The 27716-nt window shown below is 39.0% G+C and overlaps 1 long non-coding RNA gene across 5 annotated transcripts in view; it reads right to left on the bottom strand.

The window, feature by feature from the left end:
- Positions 1 to 26874, bottom strand: part of LOC137130727 (uncharacterized) — a 144524-nt gene extending 117650 nt beyond the window's left edge. Inside the window, exons 1-2 of one of the 5 annotated variants that reach the window (XR_010914885.1) lie at positions 26170 to 26874; positions 24338 to 24715 (exon numbers count right to left, since the gene is read on the bottom strand). This is a non-coding gene — a long non-coding RNA (uncharacterized lncRNA). The remainder of the gene's footprint in view (positions 1 to 24337; positions 24716 to 26169) is intronic. The other 4 variants (XR_010914887.1, XR_010914884.1, XR_010914886.1 and 1 more) reach the window with 4 other exon arrangements.
- Positions 26875 to 27716: the final 842 nt, after the last annotated feature.

Here is a 27716-nt window from a genome sequence, read left to right as displayed (position 1 = left end):
GCACATCTGTGTGTTCTTGAAATGCGTATATACACACACCTCTTATATACATATATTTAATAACACACGTCTAAACTTTGACGACTGAATGTGGACATGTTGAACTGCACAGTATGGTAGGATAATCATCTAATAGACTGTAAAGACCAGAGGAAACAAAATAATGTCTTTCATATTCTGCCTGTCTTCAGCTCCACACCTTTACTGAATAAAAGTACTTTGCTGCTTGGGACTTGTAGCAGTTCTTGTGCTTCCATGACACTGTCAATGTCACCTCCTTTTAACAGCTTTAGAGTGAGTTCCTTTTTAAAAATGCAAAAAAAAGGTTATTATGTCTTGTCAGATTGTAGTCTCATTGGCCCAGTGACAAATGTTGACAGCCGCTTTCTACATTCTAAGTAATGAAGGATGTAAATTTTTAAATGAATTGCTATTTCCTACATTTAATTAAAAACTTCCTCACACTAATTTAGCATTACCTCCTGTGTGTCTGCATGAACAATGAGATTTATCACTTGCTTTTTTTTATGTATTTGCATATTTCTTCAACGACCTAACAGGCTGTCTTAGTGTCACTTCCCTTTTTTCAGGAGTTTATAACATGCACAAATGATGCATTGTCCTGAATAAGAAATGGAAATTCATAATATAAATACAAATAATTGTCACAGTAGAGCTTTAACTTAATTAAGAACACTTAGGTACCAATCTCACTCTCTCTGTGAGACAGTTCAACTGTGCATGTTAGTTTGTGTGTGTCTGCATGTGTATGTGTAAGGCAGTGATTTTCCCAAACTCCAATCAAAAGGAAAAAGGTAATTACAAAGCTAAGTGGGAGACTTGAAGTCATGCTGAGACATATAGTGTAGACACATAATTTGAGCAAACAAACACACGCATGTAGTACCAATAGCCCAAAATGAAACAATAAAAGCAGGGGGTTGTCAACCTATATGAAGGAGGATTAATGACATGTAATTGTGTATGTCAAGTTAATGTCATTAAAACCTTTCTGGAAGAATGCAAGGAAGTCTGATATGGACAAATATTGTAGGATTGTCTGCTTATAAAGTGGTAAGTGTCACTCAGAAATAGAAGCACAATGCTATAAAATAATGAGTCTAACAGATGTATTGGGTAAATTAAAGAAAAGAAAGGGGGAAAGTATTGGGGCCAGCAAAGCAGTGATAGGCATCATAGCCAACTTGGAGTTGAAACAAATGACTTAATGACTTAAATTACGAGTCTTTTAAGACAATTGTGAAGTAGAAACTTTTTAGTCAACCTTCTTTGATCCTGTTATGCTGAAAAGTGTGTAACTACCAAGCACAGCTGTGTGATGCCCAAGCAAAACACACACACTGTGTTGGTGACATTATGTTGTAGCCTTTGGATACGGGGATTTTAAGACCCCTACAGAACGTGGAAAAGAGATAAAAGAAATGAGTTTGACCACATCCGACTTAAGAAGGCACCTAACAACTCACCCAGACAGGTCCGTGCTGTAGATATGCTTAACATTAGTCAAGTTGGCAAAACTTTTGTGTTATTGATGTTGAAATGACAGATGTGCTGACTACTGTAGGCTTCAATATTAGTGTAATGTAACAAGGTTGTTTAGGTCACCTGCTTAACTTAATGCACTGTGTAGGCATCCAGCAATGTAGACATTTGGTTCATGGTTACACACTAAACTGAAAACATGATATCTTGAATCCTAGAGCAAGTTGGTTGATAACATGTACTGTACTGTGTTTAACACAAAGTAGCCAAAAACTAACAGGCAATAATTTGAAAAACATTTCTGCACTCCCTGTCATGTTATATACTCATTGTATACAATATGTTGACTTTTGATTCAGTGTCCATGTGACATGTGCAGTTCTGAGGTACACAGTATTAAATACTATAAACGCTTAACAATCCAAAAAAAGACACTGGTAAGACTCACTAATCCTTTTATTTTGGAACTCTAAGTAGATTGTGAAACACAGTTAATTTTTTTTTTTTAATTTTATAACAAGTACAAGACATGCACATCCTGTTGGTTTGCCGGTACAGATCATCATAACATCTGCTAAGACATGCGTAGACCACAGAAACGACAAACACACACACACAATAATGATACCATCACTGTTCTGCAAGTGCTTTATAGCACGTCAAAATCCACCCGATTAACAGGTTGGTTAAGATTACAGTCACGTTAGGTCATCCAGATGTGCTGTGATTATGTTGTAACTCCAGTTTTTTTAACTGGGGACACCAAATCCTGGTAAACTGGTATCACATGTTAATGCCTTTTTGTGTGTGTGTGTGTGTGTGTGTGTGTGTGTGTGTGTGTGTGTGTGTGTGTGTGTGTGTGTGTGTGTGTGTGTGTGTGTGTGTGTGTGTGTGTGTGGGTGTGCAAACAGGAACAGGATCCTAGAGCAAGACAACCTGCATAACCTCAGAGCATGTCATACATGTTCAGGCATGTTCAGGCTTGTGTAGACTGACTGGGAAAAGTTGATCAGTAATCTATGGATCGAAACTACACACTACAGAAACTACGGAGCAGAATTAAGTTTTAAATGAATTAGTTGAAAAGTTCTCTCTCATTCATTTTCACAACCTCATTTTGGAGTAAAAAAATACTTCTTCCCCCTTTCCCCCATCTGTTGGGAGTGATGTCGGGATTTGTAACTGGGGTAGTGATGACCGATGAGGTGATAAGAGTGTCCAGAATGTTTCCCATGAGCCACATAAAGCCTTTCATCTACGCATATGGAGCTATTTACATGAAGCAGGTGGCAGAGCAATCAAGACTGAAGAGTCTGACACACATACACACACACACACAGTGTCTGGTGTCTGTTCGTCTCTCAATTAATTTATGGTAGTAGATCAAAGATTAGATAATGACACACCTAATACTCAACCGCATATAAGAATAAAAGAATGAAATAGACGTCTGACTAACAGCTGTCTTGTAATTTAGAGGTCCTTCATTATTACACATTGTGCAAAACAAAAAGACCCAACGACCTGTCTGACGACCAGATACCACATTATGTTACCTCACAGAGCAGGTGCAGTCATGAAAAAAGACGGAAGGCAGAGTTTCTCACAGCTGTTGGTTTGTAGCTTATAATTATTGTCATAACCATAACTGCCATTCAACATCACAAGATCTTATTGCTGTGCATGTGCTCCCCACATCCCCACATCCTCGTATTGTGTTTTGTTGCATTCATTTGTTCTTTTCCCTGGCTGTCATTTGGTGAGTCACAATCCTTCTTTGTCCTGTCACCCCTGAAAAGAAATGAGCAGGCAAAAAAGAATAAATAGCTCACGGATGGATAGATGGGTGGATGGACATCCACAGATGTGTCAGTTTTATTACATTTAAAGCACTTTTTTTAACTTCTTCTCTTTCTTTCTCACTTTTCTGCCTTGCTTTCTCTTTTTCATTTTAACACCTTTAAAATCAATACAAGTCTAACCGAATCTAAAAACAACCATGCCGTGAATGCATATTTCAACAATGTCATTTCCCCCTTATTTACGCCACTCTGAAGCTGCTGCCGCCACAGGAATGACAACCCTTGTTGGGATTCTGTCGCATCAAGCCAGCAGATTTGAATGCTAAACCCATTAGCCAAGCATCACTCACAGTCGGAGCTGGCGATGATAAATAACCCAACCAGAGAAATCTGATTAGGAGAGACGGAGGCAGGGGGATCTGAGGGAATGAGTAACAGCAATGTCACCGTTATCGGGCCTCAGTCAGATTGGAAATCACACACCGAGAAAACATGAAATGTTCATCTGCAGTGGGTTGTGTCGACTGTTTCCCTAAAACATGGGTTGGGACCCAAAATTGGGTCTTTGGTGGGTTGCAATTAAATGAAAGCTGAACTTTGCCAGTGTGTTGCTAAGCTGTGACACACTAAAACCACTGCTCTGTACAACAAACAGTCTGGTTAACAGGTTTATTTTAACCTGAAAGAAACTGGCAGTTTTCAGGTAGTACTGCTACCTGGAGGGTGAGGCTGGGGTTGAGTGAATCATTTACATTCAACTGGCAGTCAGCCATGTACAGGCTGGCACTCAAATACACTTTAAGTCTGGGACTGTTTACTATTTTCATTTATTTCCCTGGATAACAATCAGTAGAAAGGTAAGATAACTGATTAGGCATGATGAAACTGAATACATTATACTTCTTTACAGCTGACCACAGAGGTAGAAAATTATTTAGGCTTGTGAACCTGTTTCTGAAATCACAAACCCAAATCCAATGGGGAGGGTGGGGTGGGCACATTTTATGATTGATATATTATCAGGGAGGACCATGGAGGATTATTTACACATTTTACTGCAATTAATTGACTTGCTGGATTTCAGCGTGACTTGAAAGGTATTCTGGTCCAGATGATAAGTTGATCGAAACATTGATGAATTTGACCCCCCAGGCATCGACCTGCCCTTGCTGAAAACTATGAAACCAAATCTTACCCTAAATACATACACGAAATGCACATAATCATTAACTTTAGTTGAGTGACTAAACCTGAACAAATGAATAACTTAGTGGTCATTTAATTTGTATCTGCCTCTCTAAGGCACTGCTGTTATTGAGAAAATTGAGGCCAATAATCAGATCTGTTGAAGTTGAGAAAGTGTGACAGAGTTCAGATCTGATGATCATGAAGACATGAACAGCCATGTTGACGCTGGTCCCACAGATAGAGAAGGCTTCTTGGCCAAATGCTAAGGCGACTAAAATGTATTTGTTTGATTGGTTTCCCCATGGATTTGATTTCTCCGTTTTATGTAAATGAATTAATGCACATCTGATTCTGGAAGGTTTTCCAAGGTTCTGTCTCGGGTCAGGTCCAAACCTTTGAATCCGTGAGGACAGCTGCTGTTGGGCTATAAATCAGTCCCTCTAGGAACTTAGCAGCAGCAGTTATTTCACCCAATCCACAGTAAATTTGACATGACCTTGCAATTACAACATCATAAAAACATGGCAACAAGCATAAGAATTTGTTTGTATTTGATAGACCGGCCTGCTCACATTATCTGAAGACACAGCAGCTTTTTTTTTCTTGATGCAATGACCTGCAATTTTGTCAGCTCTATCTTTAATGCTTCAAACCGTTCACGTTGAAAAGATGCTAATTTCCCCAGCCCTTTTCATGCACATTTACATGAAGCTAGTTGCTATCATGCAACTGACTGTGTTCTTTGTTGTACAGTAACTCGTCTAGTTTTCATAACAGTCACGCTTCATTGGAATTGCAAGAACTGGCGTCAGGTGGTGCGACTCTGCACACTGCCAAACTCTCACCAGGGACCATGGGTTAAAAAAATATATACAAACCACTTGTTGTTGTTTGTCCTAGACAGTGTGAACCTAAACAGCCTAGGTGCCCAAATACAACAAAGTAAATTGAAGCTCTACAATAAAAGAATTTTAGGAGCTCATATTGCATGTACTTATTTTAAGTACATTTGAATGCAACACTCACATGTTCATAGGTGCCCTGGGAGAATTACTGATGCAATTTTTCCTTCTGTCTGTGCTGGCTCTGAAGTGATCTCTTTCTAATGTGATTCCAATGCGAGTATTGTTTTAATTAACTAGTAATTCAAAGTGCAAAGTACACTTACTGCCTCTTGTGCCAAAAGCTCAATAACAAGATAAATATGTGCCTGTCTATTAAGCATGGAACAGTAGCCAGGAGGCAATTAGCTTAACTTAACATAAATATTGGAGGCTGGAGTAAACCGCTAGCCAGGCTTATTTTAACAGTGTTGGGCTCGTTACTCAAAACATGTAGATTAATGTATTACTTGTTACTAACTACTCTGTTTAAAATTATTACTATTACTTTATTCATTAATCCCTGTCAATAGTAAGGTGTTACATTACTTGTTACATTATATTTTTCAAAGGGCTAGGGTCTGAAAGATGGATGGAAAGTCAGTAACAGAAAAGGACATTTAATTTATCACATATGTAGCAACAAGTTTGTTGCAAGCTTCTTGTTACCTGCTGTTGATGATTAAAATGCAGTTTTAGTTGTGTAGCTACTGAAGGGGCTGTTTTTTTTTAGTTGTATCTCCAGAAGCTTTACTGTACATTGTTGTGCTGTCAAGACGTGTGAGGTCATGGTTTTTACAATGGACAGAATCTTACCACTGCCTGCCCACAATGACATGTTCCAATAAACTTCCTATTAAACTTTCATCACAACAAAACATACATATCCGGAATATTTCCAGGCGCTGAATGTACACTTATAATCTGACTGCTCATGGTGCAGCTAGTAGTGATGTGTGCAAGAGCGACGACTATAGATATTAAATATTGATACCCAGACACTATTTACCAAGAAAAAGTTACAATAAAACCCCAACTTGTCAGTCTTACATAACGTTTGTCATACATATCAAGCAAAAACAAAAATGTAATTTGATATTATAGGAAAATATAGGAAAAAAGTCAACACTCGAAGAAGGGCCTTAACTTTCAGGACCATAATCACATTTAGTTCTTTCTTTCTGCTGCACATCATGAAACACCAATGCCTTAAGCAATAAAATTACGGATTGGTCTTTTCTTATTTTCTCATTTTAGAGCACTGTCACACTTAAAAGGTCAGCTTGGACCCAGCACCCAATGAGACACTTGATTCAAAGTCCTTAAACTGTTCAACCAGGTCACATATACTGTATACATTTACAATCATTATTATAACCCTGAAGGGCAAACTGCATTCAGTTTCTTAATTAACAAAATCTTGCACTGATTAAACCAATTGTTAAGGTCATTCTGTGCAAATGAAGGTGTTGTAATCTTTTTATATTATAATTGAATTATACATGAAAATCTATCTAGTGAATGGTTGCGGATTGAAAATGCACTTTTCTTTTTTACATTAAAACAAATAACAAAGCTGGGGCATTTCAATCTAGCATTGACCATACAAAGGACACATCATGATACACTTTAAACTGACTGCTGAACATCCTTAGCAAGATTCTCCCATGTAGCTCATACGAGGACATACAAGCTCACCAACAACAACAACAAACCATCAGATCTTGTTAATTACTAAGAGCAAACTCAATTTTCCCTGACCATTTCACTGACAAGCCCTTATACCTCCTATACCAAACCACTTATAGGTCTCATAAGCTTTCCCTGTGACAAAAAATTACACAAACACACACATGCACACATACATCAACTGACCATTTCCACCGGGCGTTATTAATACATGCAGGTTGTATTAAGAAAGGTTAACGAGAAGTAAGGTCAGCATCACTCACATGGACTACAAACAAGAACCACAGATGCCTTATGTAACTTTAACAACCTTTTAATTACAGCATATTTATATTTGTGCAATTACAATTGCTGCAGTGCACACACTGAAAATAATTACTTTGATGGCATTACTACAACAGAAGGGTTTAATAGATCACAGACAGTTTGAGCACTTTGCTAGCCTTGAGAATTTCAGTTAAATCTAATGGTCATTCAGTGCACAGAGAAGGCTAATAACCTATGCGTGGAACTTAGGTTACGTAAGAGTACGTGGTCAGATACTTGATACGTCCTCTTTTAAAGGATAGTCTTTGGCATCAGATGTTAATGGTCTCAGATTTTTTTTTCCCCTGCCTTCAGTGCTCCAAAACCCAGTAAGTGGATCTCAGTTCGTTTTGTTCCATATGACTCTTCCCAGAGGTCAAGAATGAGGTTTCCAAGCTTAGATCTATTGCTTAGGTTTTTATGACAAGTGCCTACTTGTGGCCATGCTGTGGTTGGGTGTGGTCAGACATGTGCTTTGTTGCCACTGAAACCAAACCCAACTGTAACGTCATGGGGTCATGAAGTACAACTGGAAAGAGGCAAAAACAAGTGTTATTCTTTAAAACTCAGCAAACCCATTGGGAGCAGATTGCTTGCTATGCATACAGTGTGTCTTGCTTTGGCACAAAAGAGAACGCATACAGCAACTTTGTCTTAATACTTAACTTTGAATGAATTTGAACTAGTTTTGTTTAACCTTACAAATCTTAACCATGGAGAAGGCAAAACTTGTTCATGTGAATATTGTTGTAGCAGTCAAGTGAGCTGTTTTGCAATGTCAATCTGGCCTAACCAAGAGAAATTGCAAAGCAGAAAACATATGACAAATGACAGGTGACTTGTAGTTTAGGTATAAGGGCTTCTCAAGCACGGACGACTACATAGACCCCGTTAATCTCAAAAAAAAAAAAAGGATTCTTTCTTGGATGTACAGAAAAATGCCCAGTCATTCAGTATCATCCTCATATCTTCCTCCTTCCCACTTCACAGAGCTGCTGTGAATGGCTCCAAGCTTTAACAGCTTTGGAAACAACTTGTGGGGGTCACAAAAATAAGTGTAAGTCAAAAATGACATGAAACATCTTGCTACACCCCCCCCCCCCCCCCCCCCCCCCCCCATCTTTCTCTAACTGGGACAGCATGATGATGCTGTCACTGTCTGGACTCAGCAGCAGCATATTTGCATCAGTCATCCCAACTAGACCGTGAAGAGAAGGATTTCCCTGCTCAGCTGTGGCAGTGAGTCAGTGAAATATACTCTCATAAAACCCTGCTGGGCTGAAAAAAGGCCTGAGGATGAAGTGGATTCTTTTAATAGGCTGAATTTCAGAGCTTCATTTTGCTAATGCAGATACACTATATAAGTGGAAGGTAACAACTCATAACACCAATACTGCACATGACTAAAGTTATAAGATATGTAATCCATCATTCTCGTGGTATGTTATTTCTGTAGGACGTGTCTAGACTGTGAGCCTTTGCTTACCATTACCAAAACTGTACGGGTTAAAAAAACATCACAACTGTAAATGCTTGCACCTTGATGTAGTTATTGTGCTCTGGTTTAAAAAAAAAAAAAAAACATTCATCATAGTTTTTTTTAAAGGTAACAGTATATACTAGGTCTAACTATAATCTGCCATTTTATTTTGCCTCAGTGTCGTAAGAGGAGGGTTGCTTTCCTCAAAGGCATTGCCACATTTTCATAGCATGAAATGAAGAGTGGCAGGAAAAACATTAGCTGTGAACTGCATCAACACTCGTGTGATGGAATGCACTTAATTCTGCTGAGACACCAAGACAGCCCTCTGGTGTGCTTTAAGGTTGGATAAAAACTCAGTGGTGCAGCCAAAGCCATGCAACCAAATACAACCTCTAATTAGGCCTGCTCATCCAAATTTAGAAGGCTGTGGTAAAAAAATTTCCATGATATAAGCAGCTTCGGGACATCCCTAAACTTAAAATTCTGGCTGCGGTGGCAACTTCTGAGCTTAATTAATTGAACAGGCAGGCTTGTCGGGTCATATCAAAATAGCTTGGGATAGTATTACAAAAATGTCAAAGGTGGTTAATGAAACTCAGAGTGAGAGCAGAGCATGACTCACATGTTGTACATCCAGTTAAAAGTTCCCATGTTGGTTTCTTCTGTCACCGTTCTGTCATCTACACCTTGAACGTGGTACAAAGGTGCTCATTCTTCTAGTTAACTGAAATCTTGACATTTGGTCTTTTTTGTCCATTTGTGTCCATTGTGCTTTGCTGGAACGCATACAGTTTGACAAACAGCGACAGGAATAACATGAGACGACAGATGGCCACAAACATTAAGGCTAAAAGTCTTTTATTAAAGATAAAAGTCACTGACTCATCACCTCAACAACACTCCCGTTCCACCCCCATCTTTCTCACTCCAACCTCTCTCTGAAGTCTTTGATTACAACTTCCCAGAGTTGAAATTGATGTGTTTTCTATCTTTTTTTCTCTGGACTTGGGCCAGCTGAGAGTCAGTTGGCTGTGCCTTGATCCTGAGAGGGATCTCAGGTAAACTTTCAACTAGAAAAGACCCCTATTGCTGCTTTCAAGTCTTGGTCCCTCTGGTCTTCTCCTCCCCCCCCACCCCAAAATGCTGCAATGTACTTTGTTGATAAACCCACTTTAGGGTTTACCTGTCTATCAGAAGATTTTGCTCACCTCCTCACACTATTTAAGTAATAGTGATACAGTAAATGTTGGGGTGTTTTGGTTTGCGTGAGTTTACAGCTATCTCCACACGCCTAAATGGCACACTGATTTCAGATCTTAATAGAGCAGCAGGATTCAAAACAACCATGATAAGCTACATGAATACACACACAGACAGTGGTGAAAACACACAAATGCACAAATAACACACTTATTCTGCATTTAGCAGAGCAGGCAACCACTCTCATCTTTCAGACTTAACTTGGTGTTCAGAACAAACTGAGAAATACCCAGTAGGAACTGCAGTGGTCTGACTCATGCACACACACACACACACACACACATGCACACACACACAACACATTTGATAAGTGGTACCACTAGCTGTGCAAAAAGGACACTTCTTCTGCCAAGGCAACATTCTGTTGGCGAACACTATGAGAGGCTGCTATAGAGTCTTCTGCTCACTTAGCACTTAACAAACAGCCTGTCATACTCTGTGTTACTCACTCAGCAATCGGAAAGGAGTGTGCTTGTTTTGAGTGACGGTTCCAAAAACACAAACTGGAAACAAAGTATTAGAAACAACAAAATCCCATTTTAAGTTTTGAGGATTCATTGTTAAATTTTGAACCAGCTTAGGCTGAAGCCAGATAAATAAAGAACCATCTCAAGAGGATGCTTCATAACTAATGGATGATCTTCACATACCAGATACAGGCTTCATTCTTATGTGGATAAGATGTTTCATAGTCTTAGCCACAAGGGGGCTACTAACACAGTGTAAATGTGTTTGATCCCCTTAACTTCTCTACTGTACACCGTTAGCATATTTTATTGATAGATAGACAAACGTGGAAAACACAGACACAGCAAACACACTCACATATGTTCTGACACACTTCACTTCCTTTCTCTTCTGCTTCCAGGTTGATTGTGCTGACACAAATACACCCCTCACCCACTGTCACCCTCACATATGCGCACACACATCAAACATCACTTCTCCTGGCATCCACACAAAGAGACACAAAGACTGCCTCCCTCTCTCCTTCTGTCGTGCACATGCTAACACACACACACACACACACACACACACACATCAAATCACACACAACAGCCATCTTACATATGAGAGAAACACCTGATGTTGGCCAACTAGAGTTGACTACTGAGAGGTGTTAGCTTGGTGCCTGCAGTGCAGTTGACATCATGCACTGTGTGTGTGCATGAATGTCAGCGATTTGACAGAGGGAGTGAGTGTATTTTTGTGCAAACTGAGTTGCACTCACTAAAGCTAATCTTTAACTTGGTCCAACAATCCAGCCTCTCTTTCCTTCCCTCTCTCTTTCGCACATGCACACCATCAAAGCCCCTACCCATTTCTGAGTAGAAGTGCCAGCTGTCAAGGGCAAAACACAAACACACACACCAACACACACAATACACTGTTTCACCACAGGCTCTGTGGTAGCACCTCACTGCTCGGCACTGCTCTGCCAAAGCCTCTCTCAGGAACCTCTTTTAGGCTTAAGGTGGGTGATGACAGCCAGTGTTTGGATGTTCAGCCACTATTAACACCGTATTAAAGATACCAACCATTCATATCTTTTATTGTGCATAACAATGATTCTGCATATGAATGAAGGGAGAATGATGTTACTCGTTTAAGGATATTGTAATGCAGACGACAGCCAATTTGTTACAACTGTTTTACAACTACTTTTAAAGCCCATGTGAGAATAGTATTTATTACCCTCTCATTTTAGAACAAAAAAAGTCAATTTAAAGCTGTCAATTGGTGTTGTTTACATGTCATAGATATGAAATAATTTTTTAACAAATACAATGAAAAATGATGTATAAATCCCCCCGAGGGCAGCTTAGACAGGAGATTAAGTGCTTATGGGCTTTTCATGGAAATTTGTGTGCTCCAAAGTCTAAATATTTCACCAAAATGAGATGCTGTTCTAAGCATCAGGGCATCAGTCTATCTGCTGTTCAGTTTTTCTCTTACTGATTTGTGCGGTCTTCAGACACACTTTGTGTGCCTCTGCGTATGGTTGAATGACATATACAGATACACACTAAGCTGACTTTTAATATATAGTCCTTTCACTTTGACAGGATGTATAAGTTGTCCTTTGTGGTGTTTTTGAATTGTATTGCACTATACAGAGAGATGTATCTGTTATTTAGACCAACCTCAGTGATATAAATAGGTCGGACAAAATAGCAAAAAACGGCTATTTATATGCCACAATACAATTCAAAAGTACAATAGATTACACATCACATTTCAAAGTGAAAATACAGGTGCATTAACACCAGATCAACCACAACTTAAAACATTAGCAGCTTCGTGAAGTACATGTAAATGTTATTGCGGGACAGTTGCATCAGTGGTTGATTGGAGTTTATTCTTACACTAAATATAAAGAACAATGCTCACATTGCAACAATTATTACAACTGGCTTTCAACAGAGTTGTTTCCCTTCCTTTTGTTACAAACTTTGAGCCAGTTTGTGACAGTCATCATTACCACAGATACAACCCACAGATGTTTGCATTGCATTCATTCACTCTGAATGCACACTGAGTGTATTTAAATGTAGCTAATGTTGCCCTAAATGTCTGGGAACAGTCACATTATTGTCAGGTAAAAAATGTTCAGCCATATGTATTATTCTCTCTGTTATGTTTCTTTTTAAATCAAATTAAAAAATTCAAAGACAGTTTAAGCTCCATATGTTACCCTTAATTGAAAAGTTGAATAAGGGGTAAATACATATGCGAACATATACATGAAAAGCTGCTGGCTTCCCAGATGGGATTTAAGGAAGTGAGAGTCTAAGGAAACCTTTCTGGCCTGCACCAAGGCCCATCAGACTAGAGCTATAGAGCCCTGAGGCAGTGTGCATGTTTATGTGTGTTAGTGGATGAATGAGAGAAGAGAGTGCATGTGTATGCATTACAGAGTCAGTTTTCAAGCGCATTTTTGCATATGTTTGCTTTCATACTATGTGCACAGGTGTGTATCTGCAAGTATGTCTGTGTGTGCATTTGAAGCAACATACCCTGAGGCTGTGACAGACGGACTCTAAACCCTGTTACCCACACACCTCACTGCCTCGCTTAATAGTGCATGAGATAAGAACATTTGGACTTCAAAATGCCCCCGCCCCTTCCTCTACGGAAAATTGAGTTTTATGGCTCCCCAGTTTGAAACAATGGTTTTACTGGTTTGGACTGGTTAAAGAAAATACCATGTAACAGGCTGTAAATGTTATGAGTGGGTTGAGTAAGCTAAGGTCCAAACAAACGGTGAAAGCGTACACTTTGTATGTACACACAAAGAAGGGAAAGCACACTGCATATCTACACACGTGACAAATGCATAAAAATGTATGTAAAGAACAGGCAGATACATTGCACCCATGGACATGGGCGTGTGGATACCAAGAGACACAAACAAGTTCTCATATACAAGAAACACAAAAACATACTACACCTGATTCATCTATTGTCATGTTTTTTGTATGATATTAACTGCGTACCTGCATTCTATATGAGAGGAAGGAAATAGGCATGGAAAAAAAGCTGAGGGACTACTACACTAGAAAAGTTGTCCACATCTGAAACATTACTAAAATAAGAACAGGAAGGTGTTTTGTGTAGAGAGCAACGTCAAAGTCAGCAAACTGCACCTTTACAAATCATGCATTTAAAACTATAATCTGCTATGGATTACATAACAACTAAAGTACCCTTCCCACCCCTGTAATCATAGTTTAATCATTTTCTGGTATTACTGGTGGAGTTAAACAAATGTGGTTACCCAAGGAATGAGCAACGAAATCCAAAACTCAAAAAGTAATAAATCATCATCCTTCCAGTAGAAGTCATATGTAATCTGAGGAGTGAAAGCTTCAGTAGCAGCAACTCTCACAGATATCAGATTAAATGCATGTGACTCTGTACCACAGTGACTCAGTGAGGAACCTGCAGACCTTCAATAGAAAGGCCTAATCAACAAACCATTGTGGACATGGAAAACTGTAGCAGGTCACAAAAGGAAGTAGAAAATGAAGGCAATAAGCATTTAGAAATCCATCACTAATATAAAAAAACTCAAATGCTGTAATGCAGACAGAGAGAGGTGGAGAGTGGGAGGAAGGTACAGAGAGACACAGCCAGAAACATACAGGAGAAAAATAGAAACAGACAGTCGGCCAGCCTGAGAGGGAGCCAGAGATCAAGAGAAATAGTGAGGAAAAGAAAGACAGGCATCCCAGCTGTGACAGGCAGACCGCATTGGCACAAGGAAACTGAAGTGCAAATACTGAAAGGCAGCCCCAGCATACCAGTATGAGGGACACTGAGAGAAGCAGGAGGAAAGAAAGTCAAAGTGTCACTAGAGGAGAAAGGAAATGAGACAAAGTGACATAGAAAGTAACGCAAATGGGGTGTGTGAGCAAGAGCTTGATATGATGAGGGAGACACACAGATAGAAGGTGCCGAACTCAGCAGGGATTCGTACATGCTTGGTTAAGGGCACAGTCCAATAGAAAAGTGCTCCACATGACAAGGACAACTTGTCTTTCCACCACCCTCTCTTTAGCTTGTGCACTGAGACTGTGAAACAGGCTGTAAACAAGCCTGTCAGCCAGTTAGATCACCAGCCATCCACACTGTAAAAGATGACTGAAGCAAACTGAAGCATCAATAACAGTTTTCACAAGGACATAACAAAGCAACTGCTGTAACTTTTGCTGAGACTGTATGTCCTAGAGTGAACTTTGCTTTGAAAAAAAAAAAACAGTTAAGCTATTTAGTAGTAGTATTTTCATCAAATGAGATGCTTGGTGCTTTCACAAGGTCTGGAAGAATATTTTTAGGTCCTTCGGAAGCTCCTGGGACAGATGAATCAGCACAAAGTGACAGCATATTATTCGTCTAACAGACAAGCATACCGTGTTCCACTGAGACAGGAACAATACAGACCCTTGTCTAAAAGTCTGGAGCTACCCTTTCAAGCAATGCAAATTGGTAGCTGAGGTTTTGAAGAGTTATGTTAACATTTGTGGCTGGCACCGATGCTGTCATTGTCGAATTTGCATTTCTGTGTAGCATCATTTCTGTCAGCGTGGAGCTGAGTGAACTGGCGGTGAACTGAGGAGGAGGCTGGCTCACTGCTCTCACTGTCTATTGTGGCACGGCGGCATCTCACTGTGCGTCTGTGTGACACAGAAAATCACACAGAAAAATTAAGTCAGAGAAAGATAAAGAGGCAAGCAGGAGGGGTGGGCAATCGAGAAATAAAGATGGAATAAATTGGGGGGACAAGCAGGGCTACAGTGGAAGTAGAGAGTGTTTGGGACAGAGTAAAGACAGCTGCAAGTTTTCACAGTTGTACGGGTTTTCACAGTTGTACGAGTTGTACGAGTGGCCACAGTTCACTGTGTGTGTAACTAACAACCGCAAACAGTTGAGCACATCAGAGAACTTTCTAAGTAGCCTGGACATCAGCTTCTGTCTATCAGAATACAAACAAGAGGAGCACTGACGCTGATAACACACAGACAGCACACACACACACACACACACACACTGAACACAGAATCACAGATACACAATAAACACTTCAAAACAACAAACCACTCACACATGTGCATACTGTCAAGGATGGAAATGGATTATGTACAACCCAAATGAGAAATCGTAAGACTGGTGCACCGGGATTAACTTTGCATGTCTAAGAATATTTAAAAGCGTTTTAGCCAAAACAAGGCCAGTCAGGTTCCTCTAGGCTGTCTGAGGTACTGATGTGAAGGCAGGATATTTGGAGTAAAAGTAAATGAGAACATTAATGGAATATTAAGTTGGATTTGAACAACCTTAATTCCCTTTGGGTCAATTAGGATGTTTATACTGTGCCACTATCATTTGGAAAGAGAGCAAATTAGTCTGGAAATTACCAGGAACGTAACATTTTCTACTGCATCAATAGAAACAGGTACCAGAGGACTGTCCCTTTACAAAAGCATTAATTAGTTTAATTAGTTATCATTAACACAACATTATGTTAAAGTAGTTCGGCTGTTGTCTGTTTTGATGGTTCACTCACTCTTTTATGGTTTTCACGATAAAACGCCCACAGATTATAGGGTCACTTGTAAGTGTAGCCTCTGACAGCTATGTGAAAGTTAACACTGCCTGTCTGTCACAGAGTGCAAGATAACAGGCTGATGCATAATTGAAAGCATGACTCATGCCTACTCAGCTCATTTCCCAGCCAAAGATGAAGCCTTGACCTTGTTTGACAAATATACGTCCACTTTGATTCAGGTGGTTAGTCTTATAAGTACAGGGGCTTAATGTTGAGGTGTTGTGAACATTGCTACAGGCTGTTCACCAAAAACTGTGTGCGGCTCATCGTGTGTGTGTGTGTGAGCGTGTGTGTGTGTGTGATAATTTTAATGCTTAACATTGTCAGCATGTCACACACACAGTTTGAGACAGTATCTAAATTTATTCAGCAAGGACATTTAAAAGTACCATGATTTTGACCTTGTGAACTGGCACTGGCAACACAGCATAGCACAGAATAGCTAAAGGCTGATGCATAGTTATTAGATGCATAATAATAAGAGCGGGGCATGACTTGGCTTTATTCATCCATATTCCCACCAGAGTTTACACACTGACCTCTTGTGAAATGACGTGAAAAGAAATATGTCAGCCCTTATTCTCCACTGAATCCTGAATAGCAAAGGCTTAGCTAAAAGTTGCAATCGAGATTTTTTGACCCTATACAAATGGAATAAACTCACATTAGTGGGTGAAAACAACAGGAAATAATGAATTAGTTGGCTTGCAACATGTTAAAATGTGTGCCCGTTATTTTAAATAGCTTTCAAAATAAATGTAAACTCCTACTTAACTGTTGTGTGTGGTGCATGTTTTATTTATAAGTAATTGGACTTGTATCTAGCCTGGGAGTACTACATTATTGAGAGCAGGGCATTTACTTCAGTTTATTCATCCCATTTCCAGGCACTCAGATTATGCTTCACATTGGACAGGAAAATCGTGTCAATGCAGATGCTCTTATGGGAAGCCTTCATAGTCAGAGGCATAATCTGCCTCCAGGAAATCCAACTTTTCACATCAGCCATCACATGGCTATAAATGGCACACTAAGATTCCCCAACACCCTGACCTCTGATGCACATCATACAAAACTTCGGCAATTGATGATAAAGTGTGAGTACAACGTGTGGACATATGCATATAAAAATCTTCGTTTGTAAATAGGTGGCTGTTTTTTCTCACATTTGGTCATCCTCTTGGTGATTTAACCTCATTTAATCTAAGTTAAACTTCCATAATGTGTCGCTACATTTAAGCCACATATATATGCATATACATAAACAAGCATAACTAATCGTGGTCTAATAGATGGAGTTTAGATGAAGGTGTTGTCCAGCTGCCTTCAAAAGCCCACAATGGATGGATACAGCAACATGCAAGAGGATGCAGAAGCCTTCATCCCAACTGTAATCTCAGTATAAAAAATATCATGTTCCTGAAAGCAGAGTTTTTTGTCTGCATACAGAGAAACAAGTGCGGTAAATCTATAAAGGCAGTTTAAAGTCTGATGTCTCAGCTAATGTTACATGACATAATCTCACTTATAATACATCACATCCAGCTAAACTCAAAGATATCTCCATCAGAACAGATCTGATTCAGCACTGGCCAGCCATAATACACAGTCCTGACAAGGTGTTAGGTGTCAAAGAAGAGACGTGACACAAGATAACATTTTGGATTAGCCTACTCCACTAACACTTCCCTAAACATTGCCAACATATAGTGCACAGCGTCACACAAACACACCAAGGAGGTAAGCTACTTGCCAGGCTTGACATAAATGTCTAAACATGTTTGTTCTTGGTACAAAAACATCATCCTGCCATCATAAACCTGTAATGCAATCATACTGTGTCCTGCTGTCAAACATATGACCCAGTGCAGAACGCTTGCTTCTCTTTGCACTTTGTGGCCTGGCAACTCTTTGCTCAGTTAGTTTGAAACAGATGTAATTTTAATTGGGCTTTACAATACACTGTGTGGCTCCACTCAGACACAACATGGACCCTTTCTTCACCTAACTGGATCAACGCTACAGTCACTGGGTCACTGCTCCTTGCTTCCAGTTATGAAACTGGTAAACAAGCCCAATGTTCAGAAAAAACAACACTGAAACTATCCACATAAAGCTTAAGGCAACAGAAATGTGCCTTACAGTGGCAGTGACTGCTCTTGTAAGTAATATACTGTATCTAAACTCAATCAATTATCAAGTGACTATATTTTTGAACTAGTCTCAGGACTAGTTACACATTATCTAATATAGCTCTGCAAGGCTGGCAAAAGTTTTCTAGGTGGTACACAAGCAAGGGCACAGGTACAGTATAATCATGTCCTAAAATGCTGTAATCGACCTTTTGCCATTTACCAATGTACTAATTTTGGCAAAATAATAGGAATATGTTATAAAGATTGTTAGGCATTTGGAAATCAACAATGGAAAATGACTACAGCTTGAACAGGGGTATAGAAGAAAATCTAGTAATGCTTTAAGATTACAGCTTGTGACTTACAGGGTAAGTACAGTGAACTTACTGTGTACCTATTAGTACCAACGGTGTACCTCCACATATTTGTTGCTACTTAATAACAATAAGCAAACTGTGGTGAATGACAGGGTAACAAGATGAGAATAAGTAAAATACCTACAGTGAAAGTATTTTGTAGTTATGGGGTACTTATTAAATCCTACATGATAGTTGCAAATATTTATGGTGTTACTACAGTGTAACTACAGATAAGAAGAGGCTAAGAGGCTCCACTTTAAACCTATTGCACCCATCATGTTTTCAAAGATTTATGTATTTATCAATGAGTTTTATAGAATACTAAAAGTTCAACCTATTTAAATTGGTTTTCCATGCTTTGAGGCAATACAAATAAAAGTATAATTGCTATTTATTTTCTCATAAATTAATATATCTAAAACCCCTTTGTTACCTGTTGTTATACAGTAGGTACAACAAACATGAAAATCTGCATTTTCTGGCATTGATCTCAACAGGAACAGATGGCTACATACTGCATTAAGGCTAAATGTGTACAAATATACAATTATATAATTAGCTTTAGCAAATATAGGAACTATGGGTGAAGAAACAAAGTAGAGTATGACCTAAAAAATCTACAAAGTCTTCAAAAGACTTTAGTGCCAAAAACATACAATACTTGCTTGGCAGTAAATTAATTTAATTTTGTTAAAAGTGCAATGCAAAAACTGAAATAAGTGCATATAATTAAAGCTGCTAGAAAAATCGCTGACAGAATCACTATCATAATAACTGCAGTCAATCAGTGTTAATCTCACAAGGACTGATATCACTTGTAATATGGAGGCTACCGTATATCCTTTAATGACACACAAGTATGCGGGTGTGTTGTTTCTATAAAACTGCTGTTATATAATCTCCTAACTACCAGACAATAACAGATTTGTCTGTGATAAAAATCCTGGTCTGTACGTGTGTCTGTCTGTCTGCCTAGCAGGCAAGTCTTTCCTTTTGGGTGACTGTGTTCCCTGACGAATGCCTGTCCATGTCTGTTTGTGTGTGTGTGTGTGTGTGTGTGTGTGTGTGAGGAGCAGATTTGGCTTTGATAAAATCCCAGTCTTTAGAGAGATTATCAGTCCATCCCCAGACAGCAACATGCTGTGCATTTATGGAGGTAGTTACGTTGACCTGTAATAGACAGGCAGACAACTGGCTAAAGCGGCTATTGGAAATTGTGTCCCTATATCTCTAACCTGGGCTCAGACAACAGGAGGAAAAGAATGAAGAGAATATCTCCATGGGCGCTAAAACCCGCTGTGCAACACACCATGTGAGCTCTCATCCTGTGAATTTTGATTTGGTGCTATTGTCTGCAATTTGGTTGTGACTTCATTGAAGTCCCAGAGGGCAAATGTGCATCAGGCAGAAAACTATAAGAGCACAGTGCAGCATAAAACAAGACACTAACATTAAAATCCAAACATACATTACAACGTCTTGTCCTCATTTTGACTCAGAGGAAAGCAGCTATTAAAAATGTTTCTGTATCATTGCTTTTCCACACTAAAAGCAATAATAGTGTGTTTCAGTTTGATTTTACTCATTGCCCCATTTTATAACATTGCACGCCAGCAGTTTCTTACTGCATCATGTGGATATTTCAAACTAGGACAAAATCTCTGAAAAGGTCATGTGATGTTACATGCAGTCTGAGTGGTTTTCAGGTCAAAGTAGTAAAATAAATCTGAACAGCTATTATTTCCCAAAGCAAACCCTGTGCTGTTCCTGAGCTTACAGCATCAATACTTATTGGTGAAACGCATTTCAGTTATTATTGGCTGTAAAGGATAAGCAAAGGGAGGTCTGTTTTATTTTTTCTCTCGCTTTCTCTCTTAACTCAAGTCACTTTCAGAAATAAAATGATAACTCTGTCACAGTAAGGGAATTATAATAAACTGAAGAGAGACCAACGTAAAGAACACTATAAAGCCTCCCATCATTCTATTGTTGTCCTTTTCATCCCTGTTTCTTGCTATTGTCTCATTCCCTCTAAGTCTGTTTCATCATTTTTCCGTGCTTTCTCTCTTTCTTTCCATTCTTTCCAGCCCATCTATCTTGAATCTGTTCCTTGCTTCATCTTCCTATGTTCCCTCTCTATTTCTCCCTCCCCTCCTTCAAACACTCTGCCTCATGTGCAGTCATAAAGAAATAATTTATTCCTGTCCCCCAGTGTGGGTATGTATTAGCATGCCTGCAGAGCATGTTAACTTATCTCGCAGCTACAGGGACTGAGTGGTAAAACTAAGCTCTGATAGTTTGCAACAGGATGACCACAGAATGCCTGTAGCATGGAGAACCAGAACTGTCGTCATGATTAGTAATGGTGGACCTAATGTTTTACTCCACTGTAATTTACTGTACCCCACAGTGAAGAGTCCTCTATTCCATGACTCGTTGATATGCACAAAGGGAACAAATTCCACTTGTAGAGAAAATTAAAACAACTTATTATTACTGCAGTTGTTGAGTACTTGCTCATCTTCGACAGTATGTTTTTTGTCAAGACGGATAGTACCAGATCTGTTTGAGTGGCTCGTACACTTTGTAGATCCAGCTCAAAATGTATTTGATGTGTCAACAGTGTTTCATGTGTAAGTATCAAATGCTGCAAAAACAAAGTGGACCATAACTGGTGTCATTTTTTAGTTTCATGAGCCAGAAAATGTCACAAAGCACACATAAAGTTGATATAGCCATTTTTGTCAGGGACTACAAGCTGCAATGCCCGCGGGCCACATGCAGTGAGTGGTAAAACTAAACCCGATAGCTTCCCTGAGGCTGACCACAGGATGTCGGGGAAAATTAAGATTATGGTAGCAATTAGTTATTCTCAGGCTACTGTTGTATTCTAGTCTAATACACTTTGCCTGATATCAGTCCACCTCATGGACATGCTGTGCATAATTGTGATATAACTGGCTAAGAATAAAAGACAGACATATGTCTTTGGAATCAGTGTCACTGAGTCTAAAAGGTACTGTGCTGCTGCACAGTAATGCCATTTGTGGTCTTTATCAGACTTCACCATGAAACAGAACGAAGTCCTTTATTTTATTGCAATGGCAAATACAGATGGATGACAGATTATGGTGACACAGATTTAGTTGGGCATATGTTGCATAGAAAAAGATGGTGCAAAACCATTTTAATGACCATTCCAGCTCAGAGGGATATTGAGATTTCAGAGCTGGAAGATGCCACAGATTGCTGTGCTAATGTTTCCCCGTGTTACTCCGAAGATTAGGTTGGGAAGCTTAGCTCCCACTGGAATGCTTGACAAAAAAAGGTATAACATTTTTTCTTATGAAGCACATGTTATGAAAAATGCACTGTGCTTCATAATAGCATTACAGGAAGCAATGTAATTAAGCTACATGCTGTGGTGAATAGTGTACTGTAGAGCGTCTGTACTATAGCAACCGTGTTTGTGCAGTGCCTATTAAGAGCACAGGGCTGGGCCTGTCATAGTGATTTGTTATGCTCAACATGATGTTTACGTTTAACACACAAGTTGACTAACTAGGTATTAGATTTACTCCGTGTATAATATACAATGTGTGCGTGAATAGAATATGCCATCATAGGTAGCTCGAAATGTTATAACCAGAACCTTATCTGCACAGCATTATACAGACTTACATATTAAATGAAAGAATCAAAGCTGGAAACAATAGTTTTTTTTTATAAAGCTTATAGTATATTATATGCAATTACGTGCACAACCAAAAAGAAAAGCAAAAAATAAATAAATAAAAGAAAGAAAGAAATGCAACTGTGCAATAATTAAGGTTAGTATTCTTGCAGGGTGGTCAATATCAGGTGCAGTCTAAACCCACTTGATCCATTTTTCTCTTCTGTTCAAACTTACTGTAGATCCATGACTCATCAGCACCTACTCTACCACTGGCCTACATCTGTGCCACCTGTGTGACACAGTGCTAACTGACCCACATTCGAACTGATCCAGTCATTTCCAGGTTGAGACCGAAACCTGTTCCACAGGAGCAGGTGGAGGCAGTTAAGTGCCATTTTTCCAAAGTCCTAAAGCTCTGGTGTTAGCAGGTAAAGCTAAATTGTTGATTAACTGAGATTCTGTCACTAACCCATGTTTCAATAGGTATTTTGAGCAATGTTCTCCTATCAGTGTGAATTGTTTTCTAGTATTTAATTGATTTATAGCTAATTATTATTATAAAAACATAATCTCTTTTCACTCCTCATATTGTTCACTGCACATGCTTACAGCTTACAGTTCTTCCTGAGAAGACATGGCAGATTGACATCAAAGCGCAGAGCCAAGGGCAACATCTCTGTCTCCCTGCCTCCCTCTGCAGCAGACAACACATGGTGAAAATGTGATGCTGCAGGACCATGTGGGCCGCCATGCACAAAGAGACTGGAGGTGGAGCTTGGATGCCGACAAGTACCACTGCATGCTGTCATTGGCTCTCAATGACATCATTGATGAGGGGCTGCAAAACCAGTGAAAGGAGTGACTGGGGCTTTCACCCTCTCCCTCCCACTCAAATACTGCGCTCAGGTTAAGAAAACTGTTTGGATCTTGTATCACTTCTCCCCCCCAACATTTACCAATCTTTTCTAAACTAAAGGTTGCAAGATATCCATCAAATTCAGTGAAAATCTTAATTTCAAAGTGTCATTCCTCCAGCATTGTCCGATGAGTGATGTAGGGGGTTTAAGGAAATGTTTCTACAACCACGGCTCACATAAAAGCAGCAATTACACCCCAGATTACATGGCAAATTAAACCAATGGTAGTTACAAATCAAAAAAGTGACATCACGGGGCATCTCAAAGCAAATCAAAGACTTAGAGAGATTGGATAACTCAAGTCAAGTCTGCAAACACTTTGTATACAACTCTAATAAGTTCACACAATCTGATCAGCTGAACAAAAATGCATATCATTTTAGTGGTGGTGTATACCAGTGTATCTTGTAAAACAATGTTCTGTATATTCTCCACAACAAACGTCAACATTCAGTTATTTACCCACACGTCTACATCGTAATTGAACAGTGTTGAGCTGCATTACGTAATTGCATCACAATACATACTTAGAAAGGTGTCCTTGCTTTTAAAAAGCTTTACTCCCTTTTTCAGCCAAGTGTGTTTAAGTGCATGACAACACTGTGAAAACCTACTGGGCTATTGTGAAGTCTCTAAATGGTTTACATTGACGTAGTGTGAAACATTGTTTAATAAGCTGAGAAATGACATTTACATTTAGTCATTTAGCAGACGCTTTTACCCAAAGGGACTTACAAGTGAGGTACAAGGCGAGCAAAAAATTTAAGTCAAGGAGAAAACATCAAGGCAAAGTCCTATCAGAAAAGTGTTATAGTTTGACACATTGAATGGAAATGTCCAAACAGATGCAGGTTAGAAGGAAAATGTAGGAATTTTAGAACACACAAGAGACATGTGCGTTTCTTTTTTTGTAATAAACTTTTATGAGATTTATCTTGACTTTTGCACGTTTGCACTGAAGTTGAAGGGTTACAGCCATACAAACATGTGACCAAGTGCCATATACCAGTAAAACATAATATAACCTACCCATGCAGAGGGCCAAGGAGGATCAGAAATGCAATATCCAGCTATCCCAGAGACTTTGAGCTGGAAACCATCTTGTGGGAAGACATACTACACAGTTTTTGTAATCCTCAAAGTGTCTTCGTGAGTTTTACATTTCCAAGCGTGCTTAAAATGCATCCTGCCTGGAACTGCTGCTGCTGCTGAGTTTAAATCCTTATGAGATGAGTCTTCACCTTTTGCAAAAGCAAAATGAATGGTCTCTTAATCCTCATCTTCGTCTTGAAAAGCCACTTGATAGGTGAGTGAGTACATCTCCCATTTGAATTCCGCATATTTTTATTCCTATAACCTCCCACTGGAAAAAATGGCTTTGCTGGTTAATCTGTTGCAAAAATCCACCTAAAGACACATCCCAGAAAGAAAAAAAGGAAAAAATGTGTAGTTAAAATATGTCTGCAACAAATTTGCTCATTGCTTAACATATACATGTTATGATCAAGGCTCTTAAATTAACGCTTCAAATATAAGTACACTGGTCTGTGCAAAAGTAGGTATGAGCTTATGAAGACTGAAATGAGTTGTAAAGTTTGGAAAAACTAAAATTTCACAAGCAAATGTCTTACTGGAAAAATACATTGTGTGTCTAACACATAAATTGCTCAAGTGTAACTTGTCTGGTATGTTGCTTCATAAAAAGTTTTAGTGCCACTGTACAATGGAATGCAACAAATTCAAACAAGTTGCTTGGCCACACCTTCACTTAATAAAGAAAGTTTTTTTAAGAAAGTAAGTAAGCTGGATATGTTATGATTTACACAGCTAAAAAAAAATCAAAGCAAAAGTCTTCCAAAGCGTCTTGTTATTAACCTACGGGAGATCCTCCGGCGGCTTTTAGGTTGATTTTAAAAGAAAATGGGAAATAAACGCATTTTCAAGTTTTGGAGATCAAGAAAAAAATATCAGAAAATAATTTCTATCCCGTGAAAATCAAAGCGTACAAAAAGTTTTTTTCCCTTTGGATTTGAGCTCCTTTCTGCTTGGTTTCTTTGTATGGACTGAGAACAAAGGAGCCTTTACTGTAACAAAGAAGCTGCAGCGACTTATACCTGTTGCTCTGTTTCCAATAAACTATCACAAGTTTCTCTGTGATTCTCGAGACGAACCTGCTTTGTATTCATCTCTTGACATCTTTATGCGTCCAAACATTACCACTTTTTCGTGCAACAAGTTGAACACTATGTGTCTCTGTGTGTCTTATAGACTTTACACCTGATTGCATTGTTCTGAATTCCCACAGTGCACTGGCAACTTCGTAAGACAACAATCGCTACTGAAATAAAACTACAGCGAGAGGAAAAAAACAGTTTACAAAATAGACTATTTATTGATTCATATTAGTTACTTTGTCTTTTTTCCACGGTGCGTAAAGGGTCCTTTCTCCGCAAACTTGTGACAGGCGGCTGCTTTGTCTTGTGCGTCGCAACATCCCCAAGAGACAAAAATACGGCAACACTACAAACTGCATCTCCCCTAATTTAAAGCTCACTGTCGATTAATTCCACATTTTATATGTTGAGTATTGTTAAGCCTTATGAAGATGCGTGCTTGAGCATCCTCTCAACTTCTCTCCTCAAAGCGCCCCGCATCAGACAAAGGAAAAGGGGACCGCTCCTCTCGCTCTCTCTCTCCCCGCTGCCACTGTTTCTCTATGTCTCTCTCCCTTTCTCTCTTGCTTTGTGCTCAAGTTTGAGCGCTGACGCACAAACTACAGCAGCAACTTTTTACTGCAAATAAATTCGAAAATCGCTCCAGAGGTGCAAGTAAAGGTAATGTCCCGCTTGGAGACAACTCACCTGGGGGTGGTTGGCCCAGTGCGCGTCGCCGTCCACGTTAAAAAAGTTTGAGAGGGCACATCTAGCTTTGTGTTGTGGAGTCCCCCTTTGTCTACACGTGTGATAGATGGATGGGGCTCCTTTTGACCGCGCCTAGTTCATTTCGCTCTCCAAAGAGTCCCGCCCTCTCAAAGTCGAACAACTATGCACACAACAATATAGATGGACCGAGGGTACGTCTGATTATTTAAACACGGTAGTTCATTGTTTGCTGCTGGGTTTGATTTATAAGCTTTTAAGCTTATCCAATCTTTAAACACTTTGTCATGAAATATGCTTTTATTTTTTTTACTTAAACACATTTTTAATTGTATTTATCATTTTAACATTTTATTCATCTTATATTTTGTTAACTCACTTAGTGTTTGCCACCTGCCAGCGTCAAGCAGGTCTTTCCTTTTCACAACTGTTCCATTCACTCTTGCAGTGGACTCTAAAAGTAACACTAACAGTCCTAACTCTCATTGCTTCATCTTTTTTTCCAGGTCTTGTATTTTTGTCCTACTGTTTATGTACACATTGCAGGGGCTGGCTGACAAAAACTGTCCTGGAGGAGCGCCAGGAGACTACTATTGTGTCTGGACAGCAGCAGCACAGAACAAAGAAAGAGACAAAAGAAAAAAGGTCTCATTGTTTTGTAATGCATAGGGTAGCAAGTGAATATAAATAGTGACAGAGAGCAGCAGTGCTGAAGACTTGATAAAGAAAATCTGACTTGTTGGTTTTGTGGACGCTCAGCTTATACTTTATGGTTTTAGATGTAACCTGAATATTGTTTTATAATAAACACTGTCATTATTTAATATATTATTTATGCTCATTCTTTGTCTGAATCCTTATGACCAAATCTTGTAGTTCCTTAAACTTAAATTATCAATGAAATTTATTATTAATACTATTAATAATACTTTTTAATTACAAACATGAACTTATTACAATTTCTAAGAAAAATAAAATTCCCCCCCTTTGAAGTTTCCACCGTTAATTAATTTACTAATAACACTAAATCATGGTTGACTTAATTTGCCTTCATAGCTCCATCATTTGAAAGTCAAAACAGATCCCTATAAAGAAATCTTAATGAATTAAACAGAAATTAAGTGATTGTGTAAGTATCGCCTTTCAAATAACTCGCCTAAATCATCACTGGTGCAGCCAACTAATTTAAGAGTCGCATACTTGGTTAAACGGAAATCATCTGTGTATGAGCCAATCAGGGTTTCCTCTGTTTTTTGTTGGAGCAGTGAATAAGGGATTGTAAACATCTTTTATTTAAAAGGTTCAATCATGAAAAATCAATCGTGCAAAAAACTGCACACTAGTCACCACCAGTCACTAAATATCCCTTGGACTACACTTAAATCCATCCTTAAGACATAGAAGGAATATGCCAAGTAAAAACTAGCAAGACCATTCCCAGCTGGAAGGAAAAGTAACTCAAGATGCTATTGGTGTTGGACTTATTGCATTTTGCGTGTGTGCTGCAAGGAGGGTGGGGGGAGTGGAAT

The sequence above is a fragment of the Channa argus genome, chromosome 7, assembly GCF_033026475.1.
Source record: "Channa argus isolate prfri chromosome 7, Channa argus male v1.0, whole genome shotgun sequence".
Lineage (NCBI taxonomy): Eukaryota > Metazoa > Chordata > Actinopteri > Anabantiformes > Channidae > Channa > Channa argus.
This window is presented reverse-complemented; position numbering and strand designations above follow the sequence as displayed.